The 8,783-nt window shown below is 52.8% G+C and overlaps 2 long non-coding RNA genes across 3 annotated transcripts in view; both read right to left on the bottom strand.

Annotated features, from left to right (window-relative positions):
• Positions 1–3,626, bottom strand: part of LOC132003405 (uncharacterized) — a 4,898-nt gene extending 1,272 nt beyond the window's left edge. The window contains exons 1-2 of the long non-coding RNA XR_009400185.1: positions 3,109–3,626; positions 1,736–1,913 (exon numbers count right to left, since the gene is read on the bottom strand). This is a non-coding gene — a long non-coding RNA (uncharacterized LOC132003405). The remainder of the gene's footprint in view (positions 1–1,735; positions 1,914–3,108) is intronic.
• Positions 3,627–4,166: 540 nt separating this feature from the next.
• LOC132004219 (uncharacterized) overlaps positions 4,167–8,783 on the bottom strand; it is a 6,632-nt gene continuing 2,015 nt past the window's right edge. Inside the window, exon 5 of one of the 2 annotated variants that reach the window (XR_009400463.1) lies at positions 4,167–7,688. This is a non-coding gene — a long non-coding RNA (uncharacterized LOC132004219). The remainder of the gene's footprint in view (positions 7,689–8,783) is intronic. The other variant, XR_009400462.1, reaches the window with a different exon arrangement.

Below are 8,783 nucleotides of genomic sequence, written 5' to 3'. Positions count from 1 at the left end.
CACAGGGTCCTGGGATCGAGTCCCGCATCGGGCTCTCTGCTCAGCAGGGAGCCTGCTTCCTTCTCTCTCTCTCTGCCTGCCTCTCAGTGTACGTGTAATTTCTCTCTGTCAAATAAATAAATAAAATCTTAAAAAAAAAAAAAAAAAAAAGAACAAGTGTTCAACACCAGAGGGAGTCCTGCCGTTAGCATCCAAAGATGGCGGGAAGGCAGACTGAGGTGCCTTAACCGAGAGCTTTCTGCCCGGTGAGGACTGGAATTTTGACACAACACAGCTGGTGGCAGCTATTAGAAAAAAATAAAACCTTTTTCTCATGTGCAGGTCAACAAGACGTTTCCTTAGTGAAAGTGGCCCCTTAGTGAAAGTCAGCACACACTGCCTGGCACTGATTCTGAGCGAACCACTTGTGTTAAGAGGAAAGTGGAAAGTCGGCAGCCCCCAGCAGACAGAGCGGGTGAAGGATAAGTGGTTGTCATGCAGAGACCGCTGGTTTCAGTTCAAGCACAAAGATCAAGGAAGCCGGGGCCTTGATTAACAAGGCACCCGAGTTCCTGAAAACATTCTGGAAAGAGTCTGTTCTTTTTTTTTTTTTTTTAAGATTTTTATTTTTAAGTAATCTCGACACCCAATTTGGGGTTCGAATTTATAACCCCCGAGATCAAGAGTCCCGTGCTCCACTGACTGAGCTGGCTGGGGGTGGGGGTGGCGGAAGGAGTCCACTTTTAAGCCACAAACCAGTTTCCTTCAGGGCTAAGCAGTTCTCTAAAGTCTCACCAACTCTGGGGCAACAGGGTGGCTCAGTCGGTTGAGCGTCTGCCTTGGGCTCAGGTCATGATTCCCAGAGTCCTGGGATCAAGCCCCACGTTGGGGCTCCCTGCTCAGCGGGGAGTCTGCTTCTCCCTCTGCCTCTGCCCACCCCTACTTGTGCTCCCTCTCTCTCTCTCTCTCAAATAAATAAATAAAATCTTAAAATAAAGTTGCACCAATGTTTATTTCCTGAGGTAAGGAACCAAGACTCTCCAAAATGGCCGCCCTCAATTCCTTCTCTATCTAGAAGCTGATGTGGCTCCTCACGCTGTGGAATAGGGGCCCTGATCCCCTCCCCTGGAATCTGAGCAGGACTCAGTAATTTGTTTGAGCCCTAGCATGTGGCACAGGTGAGGTTCTGGGCCTTCCAAGGCTGGGGCATGGGAAGCCCCGCCAGCTTCTGCCTGAGTCTCCCAGAATGGTTGCTCCTCAGACACTCCTCCTTGTAACCCAGCGGCCGTGTCACACGGAGAGACCCAGGGAGCCGCTCTGGCCCACAGCTCCAGCTGGACTCTTCCCTGAGCGCCAGCCACAGCTGTCACCACACGGGAGGGCCATCTCGGACAGTGAGCCCCGCTGCGGCTGTAACCACAGGAGTCCCCAAGTGTGAATCACCCATCTGAGCCTCGTCAACCCACGGTGAACCCAGTAAGTCCCTGCTTCAAGCCACCACGATTTGGGGCGATGAATTACTCAGACACAGATAAGTGGAACGCTTCCCTAGGGAATCAGTGCTTTCAGACACATATGCTCCTTTCTTGGATGAAACATTAATCGTCTTTCCAGTGACTGCCCGGGAAGGTTCACACAAGTGGGCTCTCAGGGCTAGTGCAAAGACAGAAGACAGACACCAACACACGCTTCCCAGCTCTTAAGCCAGGTCCCCTTTGATGGGACAGCATTTCAGCACCTCGCTCCCCTTCCCCACCTGACAGTGTGTTCCTCCTTTCCACTCCTCCACAGATGTCGAACTGCTGTTCCAAAACAGTCGCCACACAAACACGGTCAGGTTGTTGGAGATCTGACTGTGCGGCCAGGAGCAGGGAGCCGGGAAATTCAAGGCTGGCATCCGAGGCTTAGCCACAGGGTGAAGTCTTTAAGTCCTCCTAATGGAAAGGCAACTTTATCTCTCATGGACACACAAGGGAGACTAGAATCCCCTGGTAATTAAATACCAATTAGACACTAAGAAAAAGCATTTGTAAAATTGTATCACCATTCGACAGGGAAATAATTTTAATTGAGCTTTTTAATTCGCGAGCGCTCCTGCTAACACCACCGGGTGAGGGCGACTGTAATAGCTCTAGCTCCAGAGAGCCCTCTCCTTTTCTTTCTTTTTATTTTTTTTAAGATTTTTTAATTTATATATTTGACAGAGAGACGGTGAGAGAGGGAACACAAGCAGGGGGAGTGGGAGAGGGAGAAGCAGGCTTCCCACCAAGCAGGGAGGCTGGGCTCCATCCCGGGACCTTGGGATCATGACCTGAGGCAAAGGCAGAGGCTTAACGACTGAGCCACCCCAGCCCCGGGCAGCCAGCTTCCTCACCGTCCCACATTCCACGCCAGTATCTGGGAGGATGTGGGGAGAGACTGTGATAGTACGCATCATTTCTGCACTCCGCCTGATTCATCCCCAAACATGAAGTCGTCACTGGGACCGTGACAGTTGAGGGTGCCCTTCAATAATTTTTCTGTGGCATTTACAGACGTCTGTGAGTTCTTTGAGCTTGGCCACCTGCTTGGAAAACAGGCTACAGATCTCCCTTTCATGCTAAGTCAGCGGTTCCCAAATTTCTCTGCACTTTAGGAATCCCTGGGAGGTTCCCATGGGTGCCTCATTGGAGAGCCTGAGTGCTGGTGACCCAGGGCATTAGCTCGCACTATCCGCAGACCTGAAGGCTATTGTCTCTTGCTTCCTCTCTGCTTTCCATTAGGAATATCCCAAGACCAAACCCAGTTAGAAACCTCGTAGCACTTACATCTGTGCCAGCTGGTAGAGCCTTCACGGAGTAATAAAAATTCTGGATTTAAGATTCTTCCTTCTCTAGGGGCGCCTGGCTGGCTCAGTCAGTAGAGCATGCGACCCTTGATCTTGGGGTCGTGAATTCAAGCCCCGAGGTGGGTGTGAAGCCTACTTAAAAAAATTTCTCCCGTGTCCAACGTATTTTTACTTTGGTTAAATTTTAAGTATTTTTTTTCCAAATATAATAAAAATATATCCTGGACGTGGTTATCCCTGGGGTGTTGGGGAGCAGGGCTAGAAGGGGGCACGAGGAGTTTCTAGGATGTATTTGTTTTTACCATTATTGGTGCATTGGCTCATAAATTCAATTTATGATCTGTGCGCTTTTCTGAAGGTATTTATACTTCAGTAAGGAACCCAGCACACTCACTGCAGACCTGTTGGGAGAAACACAGAGAAGTAAAAAGGCTATAGGAGTGTGGGACCGCCAGAGATCGGCACTGAGGGCCTTTTTGCTGGTGACACTGCTTTTTACATGAGGCAAAATCCTTCCCACTGATACCACTGCGATGCTGACTGTACCCTTCATCCTCGTAAGAGGAGGGAAGCTGCCCCTGGGAGTTACATGAGGCTTAAGGACCAGGCTTCAGTAACTCCATGCCCAGGGGGACTGGTTGGAGAAGACAGCAGGGTTGCCATACTTTCTCGCCGGCCAAGACTCTCTCTCCCTGATCTGATCAGGCTCACCTGAGTTCTTTCGCTCAAGCCTCCCACCCTGGGCTCCCCGTGCCTCCCCTCACACGGTCCGGTTCCAGCAAGAATCCTGCTAGGTCGGTTTCTCTGGAATGACCCACCCTCCATGTCTGCTGGGGTCCCCCGCCCTCCCCCACCCCCCTGGGGTGGTGTCTGATCACTCTGGCTCCCCCACCAGCTCTTTGGCTAGGAATCCCCACTTTTCCTTGTATTTGGAGTTGACTGTTGATCTCATGGTCATGAATTCAAGCCCTGCATTGGGTGTGAACCCCACTTAAACGAAGGTTCAGATTTGCCCATTCTAGACATTTCAAATAAATGAAATCACATGATGGCCTTTGCACCTGGCTTTTTTCATGTCATATTCTTTTTTAAAAAAGATTTGATTTAGGGGTGCCTGGGTGGCTCAGTGGCTTAAAGCCTCTGCCTTCAGCTCGTGTCATGATCTCAGGGTCCTGGGATCAAACCCCACATCGGGCTCTCTGCTCGGCAGGGAACCTGCTTCCTCCTCTCTCTCTCTGCCTGCCTCTCTGCCTACTTGTGATCTCTGTCTGTCAAATAAATAAAATCTTTCAAAAAAATGACTTAAAAAAAAAAAGATTTGATTTATGTATTATTTGAGAGAGAGAGCATGTGAGCACAAGTGGGGGGGGTAGAGGGGGTGGCAGAGGGACAAACAGACTCCACGCGGAGTACAGACCCCCATGCAGGATTCCGTCTCAGGACCCTGGGATCATGACATTATGACCTCGCAGAGTACAGACCCCCATGCGGGACTCGATCTCAGGACCCTGGGATCATGACGTTATGACCTGAGCTGAAACCAAGAGCCCGATACTTAACCGCCTGAGCCACCCAGGTGCCCTAAGGAACCTCATTTTTAAAGATACTTTTCTCAAAGGCCAGTGGGTAATCCTAGCTTTATTTTCCATCTCTGTTAGGTCCATTTTTTTCATGGTTGACGGGCTGGTCTTTATTGAGCGCCTGCAACACTCGGGTCTTGGTCTAGAATTAAAAGTAGCCCCTCCCCCCACCACTGCCCCTCACTCAGACCCCAGACTGCAGGGACATGGCCCTCCCTCCGTGTCCTGGGGTTTGCTGTGGATCCCCGCTCCCAGTCTCGCCCCAGCCCGTATGGCTCCCGCAACGCTGAAGGCTGCACGTCGGAGGAAGCGATCTACCCCCAGGACACAACGCGCCTCTCCCCTTGTGAATTTCATCGTCCCTGCCAAGAGTGGGAGGAGGCCGACCCACCCCCGGCTGCCCACACTCTGCAGCTATCGAGTTCTCCCTCCGTAAGTGCTCAGTGTCCTCAGTCTGAGAACCGAGTAGTCCCAGATCTGTGTCCGTGGCACCTGGAACTCAGCCAAAAAAATGATAGGATCTTTGTGCTTCTTTGCAAATGCCAAGTTCCGATGCTCTGGATTTTCCCAGGCCATCTGAGTTAGGAAGACTGATGCACCATTTTGACTCCGCGTCGGGACCATCTGTCCCTGGCTCCCGGGATCCGCCAGCCTGCTGGGCCCGGCCAGGAGGAGGTGGAGTGTCGGGCCGTGCCCTTCCTGGCTCTCAGCATCAGCGCAGCAGCCACCTGGCACCCAGGTGCGGCTCCTCCTCCGGGCCATCCTGCTGCATCCGCCAGGGGCCTACGGTTGGGAGAAGTCAGCCCGTAAGCCCTTCTTGAGGACTTCCGTGCACAGACCCGTGATGACTGCAGTTGGGGGACGGAGACAAGAAGACAAAAGAAAAGAGGTGTTCTGCGGCGTCTTACAAGTTCCCCGCAGCTCAGAGGCACTCGCCTGGCCCGGCCCGGCCCGGCCCATTTTTTGGTTGGCTTCCAGTAAACAATGTCACTTAACTAATTAGTCTGTGAGCTTTGACAGGTGATCACTTGGTTCCCCGTTCCATTTCGAAAGTGAGTTCTGGCGAAGGTTGCTGGGATTATCTGAGGATGCCGTGAAGGAGAAATGACATCTTAACTCATTTTCAAGATGCTGGTCATGTGGCCGTGGCCAGGACCTCAGGACGGTGAGCAGAGACAACCAGGAACTCTTGCTTTGGTTATGGGCTCTCCTGTCGGATGCGCGAATTACACCCCTTGATGCCCGGAGACTTAGGGGCACACGTGCGCAATTAGGTTACAGTGTCCCTGTCCCCTCGCCCCCAGCTCCCCTCCTCCGCCCCAGCTGTCCGTTGCTTAGATAACCAGGGTTGTGTCTGGTAAAAAATCGAAGGGTTTGACCTTCAACAGGCAAGCCTCCAGGAAAGGGAAATTTCTATTTTTAGGATGTGGATAATGAGCAGCAGGGGTGAGCGAGGCCCCCTCCAGCACCCGCGTCTTCGTGTAGCTGGACTAAGTAGGGCGTCCGTGCCCTTCTTTTGCCCCCTAAGCTACTCCCCCACCCCACGCACCCCCCACAAAGGGCATCCATCTAGGGAGGAGGAAGCCTGAGCGGCTTCAGGGTTTGGATGAAAGAGGACAGGGACACATCCCCCCAGGTGGCCACCAGGGGTCAGTGGGGCGCCTCCGGTGGCCGTTCCCAGAGGCCGCGAGTGCTTTCTCTAGGGTCTGGGTAAGAAGGCACTTCACCTTCCCCTGGCAGACGAGGTCCACCCCCAGGTAGGAGGAACAGCCCCAGACCCCCAGCGCAAACGAGATGTCTAGCTTGGGAGTGTGTCCAGCCTACTGCCTGTTTGCTTTGGGAACAACCCAAGGACACATCTTGCTGATTGAGAGATGTGAAAGTGGAAAACATTGCACAACAAAAAGCCCCCGGAAAACTGTGGACACACCCATCCCCTTGGCCTGGAAGCTGCCTGCTCTGCATGCCTGCTCCCCCCACGCCGAAGTGCCAGGGCCCTCATTCTGACTCCCGTAAGTTTTCCTTTGGGCGACTTGCCTAAGGTGGTTCAATATGGTTCCTCTTCCCTCGGATGCCCCAGGTCTCTAAACCAGGACAAATGAGCGAGGGGCAGAGCTGGGTGGGGTGGAGGGCTGGCTGCAGCCTCAGAAAGGGACATTCTCTCCCCTTGCCAAGTATCCAGGATGTGGGGTTGGGCACTGGACATCAGGCCAGAGGCTGCTTTAGGCCCAGACCGGAGCTGATGTCAGCGACAGCCTGTGGAATGTTCCTAGCCACGATTTTCTGTGCGGCTGGCTGGTCTGGGGCAGCTTCACCACGGAGGACCGACTGCCAGATCACATGATGCGAGCTGAGAGGGCCACACATTTCCTTTGGGTACCCAGGGGGCCCGGGCCCTGGGGCAAACCCTTCCTGCAAAGCCGAGTGGGGAATTCTGCCAGGCCCAAAGAGGATGGGTTGGTCCGCTTCCCAACCCTTCCTCAGGTGAAAAGTTGGGGTTTTGGAATCCTGGATTACTATGTTTAGCCAAGATGCCAATTTCTCTCTCTTGGGTAATTTTCAAAATTGGAAACCAGTGGTTTTTTTTGTTTGTTTTTTTCCCCGTAGGGACCTCTGCCCACAAAGTCGACAGAATCACGTGTTGATGCTAGCAAAAATATTTTCACCTCCACATGACAGGTGCTAATTTGGGGGAAAGCAAGCTCCGGTTTGCATTCACTTGGTAGGGCTCGGGAGGTGGGGAAGGTCAGAAAGTTCTGTGGCCCAGATGCCTAGGTGGATGGAGGCCCTGCTCAGCGGGGAAACTGCTTCTGCCTCTCCCTCTGCCCTGCCCCCACTTGTATGCTCTCTATCTCAAATAAATAAAATCTTGAATAAAATGAAATAAAGTTCTGCAGCCAAGAAAGGACACAGTTTCTAGCCTTCATTTCTCTATCCGTGGCCGGCAGAGTAACAGCCCCTCAAATGTCCAGGTCATAATCCCTGGCACCAGTGAATTGGTGACCTTATATGGCAAAGGGGACTTTGAGGAGGTTTAGGAAGCCCTACATTAAAGCTCTAGAAGGGTGAGATTACCCTGGATTATCTGTGTGGGGCCAGTGCAATCAAGGGTTCCTAAGAGGAAGAGGGAGGTAAGAAAATCAGAGAGACAACGGGGGAAGGAAAAGTCAGACAGATCTGAAGTCCCGTGCTGCTGACTTTGGAACGAAGGAAGGGTCCTGAGCCAAACAACCCAGGTGGTCTCCAGAGGTTGAGCAGGTGGGGCAGTGCAGCTCCGCTGATCCATCTGAGACTTGTGACCTCTGGAACGGTAAGATAGTAACTCTGGGCATCAGTGAGAACCTAATTCCCTAACACACAATTTGGTTTTGTTCTTCCAAGGGCTGGGGAACAAACCCATCTTCTCAGAGAGCCAAAGACACCATAAGTCAAGGTGCGAGGTGAGATCTGAAAGTCGAGGGAGTGGTGTGCAAGCCTGCGCGTGCAAGGAAGTGTGGCAGCGGGTGCAGACATAAACAGCTCCCCCCAACAGACTGCACCCTGACAACGCAGGGAGAAGGGTCGGTGCGCCTTCTAGACACCCCTCTCTTCTAACACCCGCATGAGCATGTCCCTTTTTTCAGGACACCTCGTATCAGCACATTTGTTTAAGTTGAAAATGTGAAACATTAAAAAAAAAAAAAAAAGTAATACATTAATTCACACTAGAGTCCTAATGACTCCTTGGTTTTTCCTCCTAGAGCAATTTGCATTTGCAAAACACCAGTCCCACAGAAGGTCATGCAGACCCTAAGGGACAGATTCAGCCAGATCTTCCACAGGGAGAAGGCTGATGAAAGCAGAGATGGGGTGGTGCAGGGTCTAGCCATGGAACAGCAAAGTTTGCCCGCCAACCATCAGGGCGGGGACAGAGGCCTGGGCCAGATCCTTCCCCACGGCCCCAGACCCCGCCACCATACTGGTCCTAGACTTGGGCCTCCAGGTCCTTGAGACCGTAGGTTTCTGGGAAGCCCTCATTACAATGACGCCAAGAAACTAACAGGATGGCCTTCAGCGGCTGGGCAGGCATCAGAAGTGAGTGGACTGCTGGTGGCCCGAGGGCTGCTCCCTGGAGGAGGCTCCAGGAGGCTAAGCTAGAATCAACAGCTAGAATGGGCAGGCCTGCAGGTGAGGGAGGAAGGCAGAGCCCAGATAAGCCGCAGCAAGGAAACCCAGGACGACGAGGAGGCCATGCAGAAGGCAGAGCAAAGCGGACCGCACCACACGCCCAGAATCGATGAGCCACCGCAGAAACAGAAACTCCGAACACTCCCTGCGAGCAGCCAACCAAGAATCCTGCGTGACCAGTCTGCCCTCCTGGATCGCCACCTGCGGCACACCCCACCCCCTAGCCTCCC

Source organism: Mustela nigripes, chromosome 16, assembly GCF_022355385.1.
Source record: "Mustela nigripes isolate SB6536 chromosome 16, MUSNIG.SB6536, whole genome shotgun sequence".
NCBI lineage: Eukaryota > Metazoa > Chordata > Mammalia > Carnivora > Mustelidae > Mustela > Mustela nigripes.
The sequence above is the reverse complement of the archived record's forward strand: the minus strand, read 5'-3'. Positions and strand labels throughout refer to the sequence as shown.